The sequence below is a fragment of the Lepus europaeus genome, chromosome 12 (genome assembly GCF_033115175.1).
Source record: "Lepus europaeus isolate LE1 chromosome 12, mLepTim1.pri, whole genome shotgun sequence".
Lineage (NCBI taxonomy): Eukaryota > Metazoa > Chordata > Mammalia > Lagomorpha > Leporidae > Lepus > Lepus europaeus.
Window position 1 is genome coordinate 99659751 of NC_084838.1, and position 19734 is coordinate 99679484.

Below are 19734 nucleotides of genomic sequence, written 5' to 3' on the forward strand. Positions count from 1 at the left end.
TCTACATCGCATGGAGAACTCTAGATTTCCAGACCTGAACAGGTGTTCGGGATAGGTCCTGGGGTTGGGCGCAGAGTGCCACATGCTGCCTCCGTGCTTAACCTGGGTATGGCTTCTGGAAGTTTCTGAACGTTTTTTGTTTAAGATTTACTTATTTATTTGAAAGGCAGAGTTACAGGGGGTGGGGCGAGAAGGGGCAGAGAGAGGAAGAGATTTTTGCATCCACTGGTTCACTTGCCAAATGCTGAAACAACCAGGGATTGGGTCAGGCTGAAGCCAGGATCAAGGAGCTCCTTGCTGGTCTCCCACATGGGCGCAGGGGCACAGGGACTTGGCCCATCCTCTGCTGCTTTCCCAGGTGCATTAGCAGGGAGCTGGGTTGAAAGTGGAGCAGCTGGGACTCAAGCTGGTGCCCCTAGGGCATGCAGGCACTGCAGGCTGGGGCTGTATCTGCTGTGCCCCAGCATTGGCAAAACAAAGATGATGGTGGTGATGGCTCCTCTGCTTAGAGCTGGGAGAAGGGGCTCTGTAGGAAGCTCCTAGGTACCTGGGGAGCCCCTGTTGCTGTCCTTGGTGTGGCCTGCAGGCACCTGCTGTGATGGGGAGGGCAGTGCCTGCTCACGGGGTCACCTGATGTGAGTCAAGATGAGAGGCTTCCCGCACCAAGGGGCTGCTGGCTGAGCGGAGCCAGCCTGGCAGAGAGGATGGGCGAGCCAGGCCCACGTGGGGAAACTGATTCGGGGACTGTCCTTCGGGGAAGGGCTCAGGAGCCTGCATGTGGCTGTCACACTATGGCGCCGCGTTCCTGGGCTGTGACCGCACGCTGGGCCCAGTGTAGAGGGAGTACAACCCCTCAGCAGCCCACATCCGTCCTCCCCAACCCCATCACCCTCAAGGCCAGTGCCGCTGGACCTCAGGGCCAGTCCCCGAGTGCCTGCAGTGGACAGGAGGGGCCCAGAGGGGCAGAGCGTGGGACAGATGTGCTGACGGCTGACCAGGCTCACGGCTGTAGCATCTGCTTTTTTGTGTGTTTGCATGGACAGCCTATGCTGGGACCTTATTTTCTGCTCTTCTAGGTGTATGTCATCTGGGAGAGGTGCTCGCCACCCACACCAGGAGGTGGCTGAGCAGTGTGCAGCGGCCTCTGGGGGCTTTGGTGCTGACTGGGGGCCCTGCAGGGGGCGTAGGGGGCCGCCCCCACATATGAGCCCCAGCACTTCTGTGTCTGTCTGAGATGAAGGGGCTGTGTCCTGCCAGGTTCAGAGGATCCTGCGAGTGATTGCCTGTAGTGCTGGACTGGTGCTCTGACACCAGCATCCCACACGGGCACCTGTTCGAGTCCCGGCTGCTCCACTTCCAGTCCAGCTCCCTGCCAGTGACCTGGGAAAACAGCAGAAGATGGCCCAAATACTTTAGCCTTTGCTACCCATGTGGGAGACACAGGGAGTTCCACGTTCCTGGCTTTGGTCTGGCCCAGCCCTGGCTATTGCAGCCATTTTGGGAGTGAACTAGAAGACGGAAGATCTCTCTCTTTGTTTCTTCATCTCTGTCAGTCTGCCTTTCAAGTAATAAATAGATCTTTCAACACATACACACACACACACAAATACACACACACATACACACGTCTGCTGTGCTGAGTCCCGTGCCTGCACAGGGGTCTCCAGCTCGCCTCTGCTCCTGTCTGGTGCCCACCCTGGCAGCAGGGGTGTGGCCAGCACCCACGGCCTGCAGGGTGCAGGGGGTGGGACCTCCCTCACTGTAGGTGGCTTGCAGAAAATCTTACAGGTTTGCTCCCACGTCCCTGTGGCTCCCGTGACCCCTGCAAGGCTATATGTGGGCAGTGGTGGTGGGCAGCTCTGAACGTGGGGCCTGGAGAGAAGTGGCTTGTGCTGGAGCTGTGGGGGAGCCGCTGTGCCAGTCAGGGAGAGCCTGTATTGGGCTGCAGCTGTGGCCAGAGGGGTTGAAGTGCTGCCTCCATTATGCTTGGCCAAGGGCTGCCTTGCTGGGTGAGGAAGGGCCGGCTGTGGCGTCTGAGCCAGGGCCTCAGGTCAGCCTGCCCCTGCAGAAGCAGATGGACCCACACAGGTGGTCACTTGTCCTGTGAAGCCAGGTGGGGCCTGGGGACACTGGTATCGGGTAGCACTGTGTTCCTGGGAAGGTCTGGGCACCTGTCTCGAGCCTCAGGCTGGCACTAAAAGGGAGTGTGCGAGGAGGATGGCTTCTGTGTGCCCTGTCCCTGCAGCATGCAGGTGACGTGGTGGGCTCTGGGGCAGCGCTGGCTCTGGAGTCTGGGACCGTGGCCCAGGATAGCAGGGGGCCTGGTCGGGACATCTCCAGTCAACTGGGCTCTTCTGCAGACAGAGTGCTTCAAAAAGATCATGGAAAATGGAATCACAAGATCAGTTTATTTTGGTGCAAAAATGTTTTGAAACACAAGCTTCGGGGCCAGCGCTGTGGCATAGTGGGTAAAGCCACCACCTGCAGTGCCGGCATCCCATATGGGTGCGGGTTGAAGTTCCGACTGCTCCACTTCCAATCTAGCTCTCTGCTGTGGCCTGGGAAAGCAGTGGAAGATGGCCCAAGTCTTTAGGCCCCTACACCTATGTGGGAGACCCGGAAGAAGCTCCTGGCTCCTGGCTTTGGAACAGCGCAGCTCTGGCCATTGCAGCCAATAGGGGAGTAAACCAGTGGCTGGAAGGAAGACCTCTCTCTCTCTCTCTCTCTCTCTCTCTCTCTCTCTCTCTCTGCCTCTCCTCTCTCTGTGTAACTCTGACTTTCAAATAAATAAATAAATCATAAAAAAGGAAACACATGCTTTTTCAGAGTGTGAATTTACTTCCTCAAGAGCCTGTGGACACCCGTGCCAGCTGCGTAAGCCTGCCCTGGTCAGCGCACGGAGGGGAGCTGTCATTCAGCTCCCCTGGCCTCTCGCTGCACCTGGCTTACCAGACAGTCCTGAAGTCAGGGGACACTGCGCTCAGGGCTGAGCGCCGACCTCTCACTTGTCTTGGTGTAAGAATGTTCTAGAACCCCTTTGAGATTTCTCAATTGATTTGGGTTCCCATGAATTGTGAGGTTTGGCGAGCCCGGCTGGTCCCGGGGGGCAGGGGTCTCCTTCCCAGGCCCCGAGAGAGGCTGATCCAGGGGCTGGTGGGCCCCTCTGGTGACTGTGCGTTGGTGTCGGGTGACAGTGACTCACCAGCCCGCCGCCATGCGTCTCCCAGTCTGAATCATCTGGAAGTTTATATACAGCTTGCAAAGAGGCCCCTGCCCCCTCTGGCACGGCAGCCCTGGCTCCAGACACCTCGGTCCCCAGGGGCGTTGAAGTGAGCCGACAGAGTTCTGTGTGCAGGCGCCACCATGGATGGGGCCACTCAGGTCTGTGGGAAGGGGTGGTCCTGGTGAGCAGGACAGGGAGGCGTGGCCGGGCACCTTCCCCGTGGGAACTGTCTGGGGTCCGCTGGGTCCTGTCCCTGGGTGACTCCCCTCTGCTGGGAGGTCAGCAGAGGTCGCTCCCCAGGTCCCCTCCTTGGTCTGCCTGTAGCACCTGCACCGCAGTGTTGGGGGCAGACAGAGTCTGGTGCCACTGCCAGGTGGGACTGAGGCGACACCAGGTCTCCAGTGACTCCCAGGGAGGAAGTGGAGCCACAGGCTCGGGCTGGAAGCAAGAAGTACTGGTTCCCATGAATCTCAGGGAGGATGGGCTGCAGCGAGTGGGATTAGGGGATTGATTGTAATTCATGGGATTAGAGGGACTCAACCTCTAATCTCCTGTTGGGTTCCTAACATTTTACTGGGAGGTCAGTCGGTCATTTGCAAAGTGGAGATGGGTTGGAATTCTGGCCCAGACATGGAAACAGTTGGACTCTTGGTGTCTTAGTGGCAAAGAGGGAATCCTGGTGCTCCCCGGTCTGGGGGAGGCACAGGCCATGGCATATCCAGGCGTGGCCTAGCAGTGTTTGCTCGTTGTGTGCATAGCTAGGTATTGCGGTTGTCATGTTTTTAGCGCTTTGCAACTGCTTAGTGCCCGTGGATGGTTTGGGTGGAAATGTGGTTAAGAAGTAGCAGAAGCCAGTGCCGCGGCTCACTAGGCTAATCCTCCGCCTGCGGTGCCGGCACACCGGGTTCTAGTCCAGGTTGGGGCACCGGATTCTGTCCCGGTTGCTCCTCTTCCAGTCCAGCTCTCTGCTGTGGCCCGGGAGTGCAGTGGAGGATGGCCCAAGTGCTTGGGCCCTGCACCTGCATGGGAGACCTGGAGGAGGCACCTGGTTCCTGGCTTCGGAGCCATTTGGGGGGTGAACCAACAGAAGGAAGACCTTTCTCTCTGCCTGTAAAAAAAAAAAAAAAAAAAAAAAAAAAAAGGAAGTAGCAGAGCGGGCCAGCTCTGTGGCACAGTGGGTTGGTGCCCTGGCCTGAGGTGCCGGCATCCCATATGGGCACCAGTTCTGGTCCCAGCTGCTCCTCTTCCGATCCGGCTCTCTGCTGTGGCCTGGGAGAGCAGTGGAGGATGGCCCAAGTGCTTGGTCCCCTGCACCCGCATGGGGGACCCGGAGGAAGCTCCTGGCTCCTGGCTTCGGATCGGCTGTTGCGGCCATTTGGGGAGTGAGCCATCAGAAGGAGGACCTCTCTCTCTCTGCCTCTCTTCTCTCTCTGTAACTCTGACTTTCAAATAAATAAATAAATCTTAAAAAAAAAAAAAAAAAGAAGTAGCAGAGCTTTGCAGCATGGTCTTTATCTGATAGAGGGGCAAGGTGCAGTGCAGCTCCTGGTCTCTGCAGGGGCCGGGGAGTGAGCCGAGTCGCCACGCTGTAGCGTCTGCGGAACGGTGAGGTGGCCAAGTTCAAAGTCAGCACCACGAAGGGACCTGGCCTCCGGCTCTGGAGACTGCTTCCTGCACCCGGGCAGGTGGCTTCCCGAATGGCCTTTCCATGCCGAGTCAGGGCTGGCGAAAGCCACGTCCTCTGTGGGGGGGTCAGCAGGGGGGAGCGAGCGCTGGCTCGGGCCCCCGCCACTGGCTTTGTCACGACCTGTGGTCAGACTGGCCTGACTTTATAATTTGGCTGTATATTTTTAAGGAATCACTAAAGATGAAAGCAGGGAGAGTGGTATTTTGTGGTCAGAGACTTAAAAAAGAAATCTCTACTTAAGAAAGCAAGCCAGGGCCTGCCCCAAGGCCTCCTAGACCTGTCCCCTCTCAGTGTCCCACATGGGACCCGGAGGGAGACCCGTGCGCTACCTTTGAGCCATGCAGGGCCTCGGGCAGCGGGGCAGAAGGACCCTGGCCTGGAGGGGTGGCTGATCTCTAATGGGGCAACCCTCTTCCCCAGTTTCGCGGGACCTGAAGCCCACGGAGAGCACTTCCTGGCACTTCACGCCCTCTCTGTGTGAGAGGGGACTTCCAGGGCCGTGGGGGTGCAGAAGAGGCCTGGGGGTCAGTGCAAGCGGACAGGACAGGGCAGGGGACGGATGGCGGATGCCGAGGCAGCCGGCGGGTGTGTGGTGCAGATCTCACCGCCGCCAGCCCTGAGGCTGGAGCAGCAGGTTTGTGGCCTGCCTCTAGCCTGAGTGTGAGGGACTTGCGGAAATATCAGATGTTTGGGTCGGTTCCGCATTGGCCCCTGGGAGTTGTGAACATCTGTTTGTCGATGTGTTATGCAGCCTGACACTGGCAGGCCCAGCAGGATGCCTGCTGCAGATGGAGGCTCTGTGTCGTGGAGGAGTGTCCGTCCGTGGAATACGGCCGTGGTGGCGGCCAGGATGTCCACGGGTGGGGTGTGGGTGGAAGACAGGATGTGTGCAGTGCTGGGGCCTGGCTGGTTCTCGGGATGCGGGGTGAGGCCATGGTGCTGTTCGCAGAGCTCCCTGGGAGGGTGGTAGGTGCGAGTCTGGCGTGATGAAGGGCATCCTGTGGGGACGCCGGGCTGGGGCTGGGCCCCCTCTGCAAGGTCTGGAGAGGAGCGTGGAGGGTTTTGAGCTAGAGGACAGTGTGGTGGATGCAGCCCCAAAAGGAACTTACGAGACAGGAGCGTGCAGGGTGACATGGGGCGAGGGCTGGGGGCCTTAAGCACTGTGGCTCTTACAAGTGACAGCTGTCGGCCGGCGCCGTGGCTCACTAGGCTAATCCTCCGCCTTGCGGCGCCGGCACACTGGGTTCTAGTCCCGGTCGGGGCACTGATCCTGTCCCGGTTGCCCCTCTTCCAGGCCAGCTCTCTGCTGTGGCCAGGGAGTGCAGTGGAGGATGGCCCAAGTGCTTGGGCCCTGCACCCCATGGGAGACCAGGAGAAGCACCTGGCTCCTGCCATCGGATCAGCGCAGTGCGCCGGCCGCAGCGCGCCTACCGCTGCGGCCATTGGAGGGTGAACCAACGGCAAAAGGAAGACCTTTCTCTCTGTCTCTCTCTCACTGTCCACTCTGCCTGTCAAAAAAAAAAAAAAAAAAAAAAAAACAAGTGACAGCTGTCTTCCTCGCAGGTTGCAGGAGCAGAAGGGTGATGGTGAGTCCCCTCGGGTGGCGCTGACCCACGGGCCTCGCCTCGCTTAGGCACAGGTGCACAGTGGATCAGAACAGGAAGAGGAGCCCAGGGAACTCCAGCGGGGAAGGAGATGGAGGGGGTGGCATGGGTCGTAGTCAGGGGGAGGGGACAGGCGAGGAGTGGGGGCAGCTGACTCTCTGAGAGCCTGAGTGTCTGCAGTGTCTGACCCGCTGGGTGGCAGGTGCAGAGCCAGGGAGCATGCGGGGACTCCGAGCTGCTGGCCAGCCTGCCGCGTGCTCGGCAGGGAGAGAGGGCAGAGGTCACCTGGGGTGGCTGAATCAAGGGGCCAGGTTTTAAAAGGGCTCCTGGGAGCTTGAGGTCTCAGCAACCCTGCTGAGCCGAGGGCGGCAGCAGAAGCCGATGTCGTGTCTATGGGCTTTGGAAAGAGAAGTTTTCACTTTTGGCAGAATCCTGGCGTTAGAACTGGTAGCGGGATTGATGTGGGCTGAGGAGAGTCCGCTGTTTTCCTCCGAGCCCTCATCCGGGGGTTGGGCTCGGGCCTTCTCCCCAGGTTGGTGTGCACGCACCTGCATCTCAGGGAGACCGAGCCTCTGTGTGTCGCTTGCTGGTGACATTTTATCTCGTGTCCCTTCTGCAGTGCACGGCTGTGCTTTCTAAGTCTTCACTGTGCAGTGCCAGCTGCCAGGCGGTGCTGGGCCATATATCCTGTCCCCAGGACGGGTGGGGGAGGGGAGGTGCTGATGGAGGCTGGGGCGGAGGCCTGCCCTGGGTCACACAGCTGGGACTGGGCAGGCTGGCCTTGCAGCCACCGCACTGCGCCGCCTGCCCAGGTTGGAAGAGGACAAAGCGGCACTTAATTAAGGTGTCTGAGGGCTTGGAGGAAGCACTAGGCGACTTGTGCTTTACAGCACAGAACGGGTGCCTTTTCAAACTCACTTGATCTCAACTAATGGAAAAATTTGGAAGAAAATGGAGTGGAATGAATCATGGCAGTGCTGTGTGATTATCCCCCTGGGCGGGCAGGCAGCCTGGCTGTGTGGTGAGTAAAAGTCCCGAGCCACCAGTCACGGCTCCCCTGAGTGCCGAACCCTAGTCCTGGCCTCTGACCGTCTCAGGTCATCCTCCGCGTGGGGCCCCAGCTCCTGTCAGCCCAGTGTCACCCTGACCATTCCATACAGAGAGGGCTCTAGGCTCAGTTTTACATCTGCTTTATGAATTTGAAAGGCAGAGTGACAGAGAGAGAGGGAGAGACACAGAGAGAGAGAGAAACATTCCATCCACTGGTTCACTCCCCCAAATGGCCACCAATGGCTAGGGCCGGGCTAGAATGAAGCAAGGAGCCAGGAGCTTCTTCTGAGTCTCCCACATTCTAAAAAATCCAGACTGTGGAAGATGAAGTCCCTCCTTCAGCAGGCTGAACGCACTGCTATCAGCCATGGCCAGGGCTCCGTGATTGCATTTTGATCTAATCAGATTGTCCTGTTCATTAAATTACTCACACACACACACAGTCACATGCCACATGCCCACAGAGGAAGCACATCCTTGTCCCCCAGGATCTGTCTGTGGATTCGTTCCAGGATCATCTGTGGATACCCAGATCCCGGGATGTTCAAGTCCCTCTTGCATGTGCTAGAATCTGTGCGCATCCTCCCATAGCCATTCCGTCGTTTCTGGACTACTTGTGATACCCAGTGTGATGTCAGCGCTGGGCTGCTTAGGGCAGACTGGCAGGAAGACGGTCCTCCGTGCTCAGCATGGATGCAAGTAGGCCTTCCTCCCGGCGGGTTGACTCCTCAGAGGCAGAACCCACGGGTACAGAGAACTGAAGAGCTACGCACCTGTGGGGACTTTCCTTTTTATTGAACAGTGGGTCCGGGACTCATCCTCGCGTCAACCACGACTTCGTTCTTCCTAACAGTTCATGGTATCCCATCCTGTGGCTGTGTGCAGTTTGTTCATGGATAAGTTTATATAGAAACAGTATACATCCAGATGCTCCTTGACTTAACCCAGGGGTCACGACCTGACAAACCCACCCTAAGTTGCAAGTGCCTCCACCCCACCCAGCCTGCCGTACCCACTGGCTTAGCCTGGCCTGCCTCACCCATGCCCAGGGCACTGTCATGTCACATGAAGCCTGTTCCACAAGACAGTGGTGAAGTCTCCCGGAGCTGATTGAATGTCTGTCTCCAGAAAGAGCTGGCATTGCAGCACAGTGCAGGGTGTGGGGTGTTCCCCTGGGGCCCCTGAGCTGAGCTCGCTGCTGCCACCCAGGATTGCCACTCAGCGTCCATCTGCACAGCTCTGGCCCGGGAAAGATCCAAGCTTAGCATCCCAAGGCCATGGGGGTGGGGGTAGGGGTGTTTCACACCACAGTGGTTTTGTGTGTCTTTGTTGTTGTTGTCTAAACATTTATCTACATTTATTTGAAAGCGTTACAGAAAGAGAGATAATCCATCCACTGGCTTATTCCTCAAATGGCCACAATGGCCAGGGCTGAGCCAGGAGCCAGAAGCTTCGTCTGGGTCTCCCGCGTGGGTAGCAAGGTCCCAAGCAGTCGGACCATCTTCCACTGATTTCCCAGGCCATTAGCCCGGAGCTGGATGGGAAATGGAGCAACCAGGACATGAATCAGCACCCATATGGGATGCTGGGATTGCAGCTGGTGGCTTTACTGACTATGCCACGGTGCTGGCCCCTCCCCCTTGATCCCAGCTTCCTGCTACTGTGCACCTGGGTTCCTGCCGCCACTGTGGGAGACCTGGATTGAGCGTCTGGCTCCCGGCTTCAGCCTGGCCCACTTTGAGCGATTGTGGGCATTTGGCGAGTGTATCAGGAGGTAGAAGATGTCTGTCTCTGTCTCTCTGCCTTTCAGCAAATAAAAACAAGCGTTCCAGTACCGGATGCGCATTGCTTTCTCTCCTGCTGAGTCAGAGCATCATCAAGTTAGGACCATCTGTATATGTGTATCCTGCCTCCCTCTCTCTCTCTCTCTCTCATCGACTGGCTGTCCACAAAGTGCTCTGCCTGTACTGCCTTGTGCCCAAAGGTCCTGCCTCCGTGGGGTGTGTCCTGGTGGAGAGCTGCTGGCTGGGAGGGTCTGTGCGTGCTGTCTCTGGGCGCTGCTCCCAGCTCTCTCCAGGCAGCCTGCGGCCAAGGCTTGTCCCCATCTCAGCAGCGTGAATCGGGCGTGTGCTGAGCTGCTGGTTGCGGCCGAGTGTCTCACCAACACTCCCCCTGCACCTGCTTACCTGCAGGTGAGGTGGTTGAACAGAGAGGCTCCTGGCACCCCCCCACCCCCATCCCCAGCCACAGCTACACTGGCTTTCGTGGTGTTTTCAACCTGTGCTGAACCCTGGAGCCTGGGGGCTGGGGGCGGGGGGGGCGGCAGGCTCAGGTGTGCACCAGCCAAAGCTTGCCTGTTGTAGCTCCCTGGAGGCAGCTGTAGCTGGCGCCCTGTCAGAGCGGGTGAGAATCCCGGTCAGTACCTGCTAGCCGGTGCTTGGCGCCGGGTGCTCTTTTTACACTGTCTGCACGGATCCTCATAACGACCAGGAAGGCATCAGTACTGCACCTCGGATGAGCGCACAGAGGCCTAGAGAGGCCCAGTCACTTCCCCCAGAGCATGCTGCGCGGAGAAGCCGGGTCGGGAGCCCAGCTCCCACCTGCACCTCCTTCAGGTGCTAAGGAACACCTGGCTGCTGCCGACGGCGCCTGCTCAAAAGCTGAGGCCCTGTTGGCAGTCAGCAGCTTGTAATGGCTGCTCCCAGCTCTGGGCCCCTTGTCCTGTGCTGTTTGGGGTGCTGGGAGGGGAGCCGTGCTGTCCGCGCCGGTGAGTTCCACTGCCCTGTGTCGAGGCACTAGGAGGTGTGGTTGGAACTCCAGGGTGAGTGTTTCGGGGGCAGGATGTGTTTTGCATTCTGCAACCAGCCAAGAACTAAGTATAACCTGTGGCGTTGTATGTGGAGGAAGCAGAAGGGCTTGTGTGGGTGCAGGGTGAGGGTGGCTGGGGTCCCTGCGGCCGCAACAGGCCGCCTGCTGGGGGCTGGGGAGATGGGATGCTGGGCTTAAGGCAGGAAGCAAGAGTGGCAGGCATCAAAGCAAATGGTTTGAGGCTGGGGAGAGTTAAACACGAGGCTGCATCCAACGTCACGGGGAACAGAAAGTACGGGTAGGTTCATGGGAGTGCAAAGAAATGTTGAAATCTGTGCCTACGAGTTTTCCGAAAGTCCGGGAGAAATGAGTATCACGAAAAAGCTGTGCATGGATTCTGAAATTCTTTTGCACCCAGAGAAGCTTACCTTTTCGTGCCACTGAAGTCCCCTGTGCACACAGAGACCCCAGGCCACAACTCGTCTCGGCACCGAGTGAGCGCTCTGGGCTGGCTTTTATTTATAAGGCATCAGAGGCTTACTTAATCTTTAGAGAAGTTTCCCAGTTCTGGGTGCCCCCAGGCTGTTGACACCTCCCCTCTACGCCCACCCTGCCTGTGTTCCGTGTTGGGTTTCCAGCTGGCGCTCGTGTGGCTGCTGAACCCACCCACCCCCACCACCCGTGGGCCCCGCTCGGTCAGCCTGGAGCTTCTGCAGGTGCCTGCAATGGTGCGGGGTCCTTGTCTGCCTGCCAGGCGTTTCCGTGGGAAGTGCAGCTGGTGCCCGAGTCCTTTCTCAGCCCCTGTGAAGGTGGCCTGCGAGGCAGCTGTCTTGTGGGGAAGACCTGGAATCCGGCCCTGGAAGCCACGTGGGTGGGTGGGTGGGGCCTGGAGGATCGCCATCACTTCCACACGTGGCTTGTTTGCTAGCTTGTGGTGCCTGCTCGGGGTTCAGGGGGCATGTGGGACCCTGAGGGGCTGGGGGACTGGGCATCGTGCAGGGCCGTGCAGGGCACCTGCAGGCGAGGGAACTGCTGTGGGAGGGGCCCTGTGGGAAGAGCAGGGACGTCTCCTGTGTGGCAGGGGTGGCCACTCTCTTCTCGGCAGGCCCAGAAAGCCAAAGGAGCACTACAGAAATCCCACCCATAAACAGGCCAGAGTATTTATTTACTTATTCATTTTTAAAGATTTATTTTATTTGAAAGAGTTAGGGAGAGACTGAGAGAGAGCTTCCATCTGCTGGTTTATGCCTCAAGTGGCCACAATGGCCAGAGCTGGGCCAGGCAGAAGCCAGGAGCCAGGGGCTTCATCCGGGTCTCCCACGTGGGTGCAGGTGCCCAAGGACTTGTGCGATCCTCTGCTGCCTTCCCAGGCACATAAGCAGGGAGCTGGATTGGAAGTGGAGTAGCCAGGAATCGAATTGGCACCCACATGGAATGCTGGTGCTGAAGGCAGCAGCTTAACCCACTATGCTACAGCCCCGGCCCCCAGAGTCTTTTTTAAAAGATTTATTTTGGCCGGCGCCGCGGCTCACTAGGCTAATCCTCCGCTATGCGGCGCCGGCACACCGGGTTCTAGTCCCGGTCGGGGCACCGATCCTGTCCCGGTTGCCCCTCTTCCAGGCCAGCTCTCTGCTGTGGCCAGGGAATGCAGTGGAGGATGGCCCAAGTCCTTGGGCCCTGCACCCCATGGGAGACCAGGAGAAGCACCTGGCTCCTGCCATCGGATCAGCGCGGTGCGCCGGCAGCAGCGCGCTACCGCGGCGGCCATTGGAGGGTGAACCAATGGCAAAAAGGAAGACCTTTCTCTCTGTCTCTCTCTCTCACTGTCCACTCTGCCTGTCAAAAAAAAAAAAAAAGATTTATTTATTTGAAAGGCAGAATGACAGAGATGCCATCCTTTGGCTCACTCCCAAAATGGCTGCAGCAGCCAGGGCTGGGCCGGGCAGAAGCTAGACCCCTGGAACTCCATCTGGGTCCTCCGTGTGGGTGGCACAGGGCCCAAGCTCCTGGGCCATCTTCTGCTGCCCTCCCAGGCGCATTAGCAGGGAGCTGGATTGGAAGTGGAGCAGCTGGGACTCCAGCTGGAGCCCATATGGGATGCTGGCGCCAGGATGCTGGCCCCAGGCCAGAGCTGTGAATCTGAGCCTTGATAATCGTGTAGATTGCTTGCAAAGGTGGAGGGTTCAGCGTCACCACAGCCCGCCTCTGAACCCGCTCCGGCTTTGGGATTCCGACTGGCTCAGTTCTATCGGTCTGCTGGTGAAATCCCTGGGCTGTGAGACACTGGGCCCCGGGACAGACACCAGCAGAGCCCTCGCCACTCCACCGGGGGGCGTTCTTCTGTTTGGCTTCCAGACCCCCGGTGAGACCCTGAGGAAGGGGAGCGTTTGTTAGGTCTTGGTGGTGTTGCACGGCTCTGCTTTTCCTTGCTGGCCTCGGGAACGTGGATCGTGAAGGGCTCATAAACCCGAGGCTGTGACAATTACTCGGTCGTTTTTGATTCGTGGAGTCTGGGGCGCATCTGAAGGGCATATTGTGGAAGGAAGTGGCTGTGGTCAGGGCTTGGGGACAGCTGTGACCCAGGTTCGCGACTGGGCCTTACTTCCCCTCTGCTGGCCCCCTCCCTCCTGAGTTGGGGTTGGGGGGGCAGGCTGGAGGGATGGCGAGAGTGTGTTTCCGTGGCCTGTCGGGAGTGACGCTGTTTGAGGACGCACGAGCCGAAGGCTGACCCTCCTTGTTTTTCTGTTATTTTCAGAGCTGAGATTTCTGAAGACTGCTGTAGGAGCGGCTGAAAAGGTGTTGGAGGCCGAGACCCAGGTAAGGGCGTTCTGCCTCACCGCCTGTGCTCCCCATTGGCAGAGCTGAGGGCTTGTAGGAGCCTCTGCTGGACCCGGCGGATGGCTGGGCATTGGTGCACACATTTCTGGGAAGGAGATGCAGACCTGGGCGCATCCCTGGGGTCTGTGCGGGGCGGTGGGCATCAGATCCCCATGGATGCTCTCCTCTCCCTTCTCACCCGTTCTTCCTCCTCCCTCCCCGTCTCAGTCTCTGTCCGCCCCCCGCCCCCTCCCCCACCTTTGTCTCCTGTCTGTCACTCTCCCATCCCTGTCTCTCTTGGCTTCCCCTCCATGCTGGGACTTGGCTGGTGAGCACTTATGTGCTGATGGAGTGACAGTCCCCCCATGTAGGCACCCAGAATCTCTTCTCTTCGAGGGGCATAGAGAGGCGGCGTGGGGTCGAGAGAGCTGTCAGTGTCGCCCCACCTGCGACTTGGGGCACGTGGTGACTCAGCTTTATTTTGGTCCATTGCAAGTTAGCCTGGAGTTGCCAGTTAAATGTGAGTACACAGAAGGGAAGCGCCTCTGCCCTCCGTGTTTGCTGTGGCTCACGTGTGGCTCCGCTGTGGCGGCAGCTTTTGTGTCCACGGTGCCTGCCGTGAGGGGAGGGCACACATTTCGCCAGCTTCTGGGGCAGCTTCGTGGGCAGACTTGGCCCTGTCCTGTACTCGCCGGTCATATCCGTGTTTTTTGTTACCTGGTCTGCTGGGCAGGGTTGGGGGACACTGTTCTTCTTACTGGTTTGTCGAATGACTTTGAGAAATTCCAAGTGTTGCCACTCATGTCACAAGAATTGCCCTGGTTCACCCAGCCCCGACCAGGTCAGGGGTCGTCTTTGAATTTTGTTTGTTGAACTTTTTGTTTTAAAGACACGTTTTGAACCTGTAGTGGGAGCGTGTGAAGTCGTGAGTGTCCCCGCACGGGGTCCCTGGGGACTGGCTCCTCCTGCCAGTCTGCGCTTCAGAAAGCAGGAAGCCGAGAAGGGACAAGAAGCCACTTCTCACTTCTGGTGCAGGTGCAAAAGGGTCCAGGAAGTGGCACAAAACGGCACCCTCAGCCGAGCAGTGGGCAGCCTGGGGGAGTCCACCCTGAGCACCGCCCCACACCTCTCCAGGCCCGGGCAGGAATTTGGGGGTGCTGACACGCACATGGCTGGGATGGGATGGAGTCCTTTAATGACTTAATTTTTCCAAAAACAATGCAAAGTGTAATTCAGTGTTGGATAAACACAAAGAGTGTTTCCTGGCCTCTCCTCCCCCCTCCACCCCGGAGATAACGTTGGGTGGGTGGGTGCGTGCCTGTGTGTGGTGTCTGGTGTGTCCACTCTGTGTGCAGACAGTGTGGCTGTGCCTCGCCTTTGCGTGGAGGCAGGTATGTGTGGTGTTCACAGGCCAGCCCACAGCCGTGTCTTCCTTGGTGTGCTGTCAGTCGGCCCCTCACTGAGGAACACCCCCCTGGGTTGGAAGGATTGCTGGCCCAGCGTGGTCCTTACCCCTTTGCACACCCAGTTTGTCTGTAAGATTCATGTCCAAGAGTTGCCAGGGAACAGGGGTGTGTGTGACACTAGGATTGCTGGCCCTGGCTGGTAGCGGTCTTTAAAATTTCTATCTGCCTATGGATAATCAATGGGTATTTTAATTTGCATTTTTAGAGTGAGGTTTAATGCCCTTGCAGTTGTGTTTCAGGGTAGGCAAGTTTTATAAGCTGTAGGGAAAACGAAGCAGGCAGATGGCTTCCAGTGACAGCTTGGTCATTTTCGTCATCTTGCCACCTCTGCGGGTCAGACTTGGGAGAGCAGCACCCGGTGAAGTGATCGTCAGTGCTTCAAATGCTCTCCCAGTGTCCGCAGCATCCTCTCGCATTTTGGAGCCATCTCGGTTGGGGGCTGGGTGGTTCTGTCTGGGGCTGAGCTCCCCTGGGAGCCAGCAGCCCCAAGTTTGAGTCATTGTCTTAGCTCAGCTGTGAAGTGACAGACGTTCGCTTCCCACAGTTGTGCGAGCTGAGAGGTCCACGCGCAAGGTGCTGGCGGGGTCAATGTCTGCGGGCAAACGGGCTCTGCACCTTGCTGGCCTCCTGTGGGTGGAGGAGGCAGAAAGGGCACAGCCCTCTCTGGGGTCCCACTCCTGAGTGCAGAACCGTGCTCCCTAATCATCTCTGAGACCCCACCTCAGTCACCTCAACACAGGAATTTAAGGGCGGGGTACAGACCCGGCCACGAAGTCCCCTGGGAGGGGCTGGCCAGCCATCACCCAGAACAACCCTGCACTGGCCCTGGGAGCCAGCGTCCCCCCTGGAGACTCTGTCCTGGAGGGTGGCAGCAGGAAAGCAGTCGGCCAGGGGAAGGCGGTCTGGGCCCAAGGACGCACGCACCTGCCGCTCGCCAGGTGCACACTCGGTGCCCGATGTACCCACGCCAGGCACCCTCCAGAAAGAGATGATACTTTGTGCTTGGTCTGAGGCACAGTGATTGCCTCTGAAACCCTCCCCCCACCCAAGGAGTCCTGCTCCCACCACCTCTCCCCCTCCCCAGCCTGCAGGCTTCATAACACGTACCTTGTGGTGCCTGCTGACTGATCTGTGTGTCCATTGCCCCCACCACCTCTGCCTCCCTGGGTTCTTGCCTGCACATTCACAGCCCAGAGCACACGTACCCTCGTGTACACACATGCCCAGATGCACCCGCATACAGGAGCGCACACATATGTATGGCCAGTTGCTGGGGACCATGTTTTCTCTGCTGCTTGATTTTTTTTTTTCCAGCACCCCTCCCCACCTGATGACAGATGGGGAGCTTCCCCCTGACAGTCCTGACAGGTGTGAGTGAGGGGCTCAGAGTCCCCTCTGCGTTCCATTCTCCTGACACTTAGAGCGAGCTGGTGTACGGAGCATCACAATTGCCTTGAATAATGGCAGTGACTTCCCGTAACCCCGTCTCTAATGGGCTCTGGATGCTCGATCTTTCTGAACGTGAAGGGAAACAGCTTCTGCTCGCTCCCAGCAGGAGACCTTGGCTTCTCAGAAATACAAAGGGAGCCAGCAGGGAGAGCATTTTATCCAGTTGTTTCCACTTGAATCCAAATGTGGCATCCTGGCGGTGCCTGGGGAGGTGCCTGGGGAGCTGCCGGCCCTAGGAGAAGGCTCGCATCGTGTCTGGGTAGGTGCCCTGTGTGGTTTGATTAGGGAAGTCTTGAAATTCCGTGGAACAATGCGTGCTTGTTAGGGTGAAAGCGAATCCCACCCTTCCAGTGCCGTGAGCAGGATGCGCCGCCCCTGCCCAGCCCAGAGGAGCCGCGTGCAGCCCGCACCTTCCCTGACCTCCGGTTTTAAAGGCCGTTCCGGATGTGAGGCGGGGTCTGGTCTCGTCCATCAGGGTCCAGTGAGACAAACCCGCTCAGACCTGGATACGGACCCATGCCAGGAAGCTCTGTCTGATCGTGGTCATTAGGTGGGGTCTGGGTGCCAGGAGGGAGTGACCGGCCAGCCGGAACCATCACTAGTGCCCCTAAAAGGCAGAATCTGGGTCGGTCCCAGGTGAAGGCGATGAAGGAAAAGCCTCTGTCTTCCCTGAACCAGCTTGCGTGGACGTGGCAATGCCTGGTGCTCCTGACCGAGCGGCTGGCGTCCCCGCAGGGGTCGGCCAGGGGAACCTCACTGGGCTGCACTCGGGGCTGGCTCTGCCGTGGGAATGCTGCTGCAAGATCATTTTCCATCAGTTCATCCTGCGTCCTATGCGTGAAAACAGCTGGGGACGAGGGGTGCAGCGGGCAGTGAGGAGGTGGCCCTGGAGCAGAGTCACTGTGTGGGAAGGGCTGGCCACTAGCAGCTCCTGGGGGAGAATGTTCTAGAACAGGGAGCAGCAGGTGGCATGGCATGGACCTGAGGGGTCCACACTTAGGAAGGGGAATGGGGGAGGAATAAAGGGGAGAACAGGCCACCCCAGGAGCCAGCATTTCACCCTAAATCCTGTGCTGTTCAGTGCAGCCTGCTGCTTGGTGCAGTGCTGGGGCCCCCAGTGGGGCTGCTCTGGGGCCCAGGCTCTGCACACATGGAGCTGGCCCTTCCCTGTCCTCTGGGGGCCACGCACAGTGGGTCTTGTCCACAAGCTGCTCTGTCCCTAGCTGGAGGAATTGGAGCATTTTCTTTCTGACAAAGCATGGTGCACCCTCCACCCTCGGTCTCTTTGGAGGACTAGTTCTGGGTCCCCGACACCCACATCCATGGTAGGTCAAGCTCTTTATATAAAGTGTTGTGGAATTTGCCTAGAGCCTGGGCAGCCCTTCCAGTCATTTCCAGCTGATTTAACATCCCAAACAATCCATGGGAAATGGAATTAAAAGATAAGTTTATTTTGATGTCAAAAAATGTTGGGATCTGTGTGTGCTTTTTTTTTTTTCCATAATGCATGGTTTCCATGAGCTTTTGGAAGACCCCTCATACACGTTAATGGCTGTTATATGGATTGTATACGGAATAATGACCAAAATAAGTTTGTATTTTTAAGATTTTATTTATTTGAAAGGTAGAGTTAACAGAGGGAGAAGGGAAGAGAACAGAGATCATCCATCTGGTGGTTTACTCCCCAGATAGCCATAACAACCAGGACTGGGCCAGATCAAAGCCAAGAGCCAGGAGCTTCCTCCTGGTCTCCCACGGGAGTGCAGGGGCCCAAGCACTTGGGCCATCTTCCGCTGCTTTCCCAGGCCATTAGCAAGGAGCTGGGCTGGAAGTGGGACAGCGGGACTTGAATCACGCACTGCAGTTGGGATGTGGGAGTTCAGGTGGGGAGTTGCCTGCTGCATCAGACACCTGCCCCAGGAGCTGCAACCGTAGATACTGTTACCATGGAGATGAGGACCGCTCTGCCCTGCTCCCCCCCACCACCTACTGCTCTTCCACCCCTCCCAGCAGAGTCATTTATGGTTTTTGTTCTCGGCACTGGCTGAGAGTGCACTCTGATTGCATTTCCACTCCTGCTTCCCCCATGGTTAATAACGGCTTCACAGAGAGAGAGAGAGAGAGAGGGAGAGAGGGAGAGAGAGAGAGAGAGAATGCATGCTTCATCTTCTGTGTGTGTGTCTGTTACTAATTCATCCTCGGTCAACCTGCCAGAGCCATAAACCTATTCTTTGTGTGGACAGACCTACAGACACCGTCCCAGATCCCCTGTGTGCACCTTGGGGAATCTGTTTCTGCCCCTGGCTCTCCACTATCCCTGTGCACAGTCTGCTTCCCAAGAAAGAACAGCCGGTGTGTAGCTTCCTTGTTTTGGTGGAGCCAAACCCTTGGTAGCTTTCTGGGACAGGAGAGAGGGAGGTAAGAACTGAGAGCTTGTGGGTGTGCGGCGTGCTCCTGGGCCAAATGCACACAGACCCGTGAACACACACATGCACACATGCTCTGAGCCATGCGCACACACACACATGTGCCTATGTACACATGCTGCTGGTTTGGCCCCATTGGGATTTGAGGGGAGAGAGCACCTGCCTTGGGTGTAAAGGTGCTGCTTCGCTGCACCCAGCCTCCACGGGGCTCTTGAGAGGTTATTTCTGCATGACCTGTTTTCCTGCTGCAAGCCTCCAGGGTCTCCTGACCTTCAGGGCGCTCGTCTCTCTGGGCGATGTGTCTGGGTGGGCTGGCTTCTTTGTTCCTTGGCTGCTGGTGCTCTCATTCTGGAACTCGTGTCCTTTCTTCTGGGTATCTTTTTTTTTTCATTACCACCCTGGTAATTCCTCTTTTAAAACAAGATTTATTTCTTTGAAAGGCATAGGGGTTGGGAGAGGGAGAGACAGAGACAGACATAGCTCTCTCCCATCTGCTGGTTTCAGATATAGCCAAATGGCTCCAGCAGCCAGGGCTGGGCCAGGGTGAAGTCGGGAGCCAGGAGCTCCATCCTGCTCTCTCACGTGGGTGGGTGGGGGGTCCAAGCTCCGGGGTCACATCCTCTGCACCCCCAGGTGTATTAGCAGGGAGCTGGATAGGAAGTGGAACAGCTGGGACTTGAATCCGCACTCCCTTATGGGCCACTGGCATTGCAAGCAGTGACTTAACCCATTGTGCCATGACACTTGCTCTGATTCTTCCTTCTCCAAAAATTATTTGAAAACTATAGTGATGGCCGGCGCTGCGGCTCACTAGGGTAATCCTCCGCCTGCGGCGCCAGTACTCTAGGTTCTAGTCCTGGTTGGGGCGCCGGTTCTGTCCCGGTTGCTCCTCTTCCAGTCCAGCTCTCTACGGTGGCCCGGGAGGGCAGAGGAGGATGGCCCAAGTGCTTGGGCCCTGCACCCGCATAGGAGACCAGGAGGAGCACCTGGCTCCTGGCTTTGGATCGGTGCAGCGCCGGTTGTGGTAGCCATTTGGGGGGTGAACCAACGGAAGGAAGACCTTTCTCTCTGTCTCTGTCTCTCTCACTGTCTAACTCTGCCTGTCCAAAAGAAAACCATAGTGATACAAAGAGAGCTTCTGTTCACTGGTTCACTCCCCAAATGGCTACAACAGCTGAGGCTGGGCCAGGCCAAAGCCAAGAGC

The 19734-nt window shown here is 57.7% G+C and overlaps 1 protein-coding gene across 3 annotated transcripts in view; it reads left to right on the forward strand.

The window, feature by feature from the left end:
• Positions 1 to 19734, forward strand: part of SEMA4D (semaphorin 4D) — an 87591-nt gene that overhangs the window by 23150 nt on the left and 44707 nt on the right. For 2 of the 3 annotated variants that reach the window (XM_062208590.1, XM_062208588.1), the window contains exon 2: positions 13128 to 13189. The gene's annotated coding sequence lies outside the window, so the exon portion shown is untranslated. Of the gene's footprint in view, positions 1 to 6504; positions 6550 to 13127; positions 13190 to 19734 lie in introns of those variants that run through there. The other variant, XM_062208589.1, reaches the window with a different exon arrangement.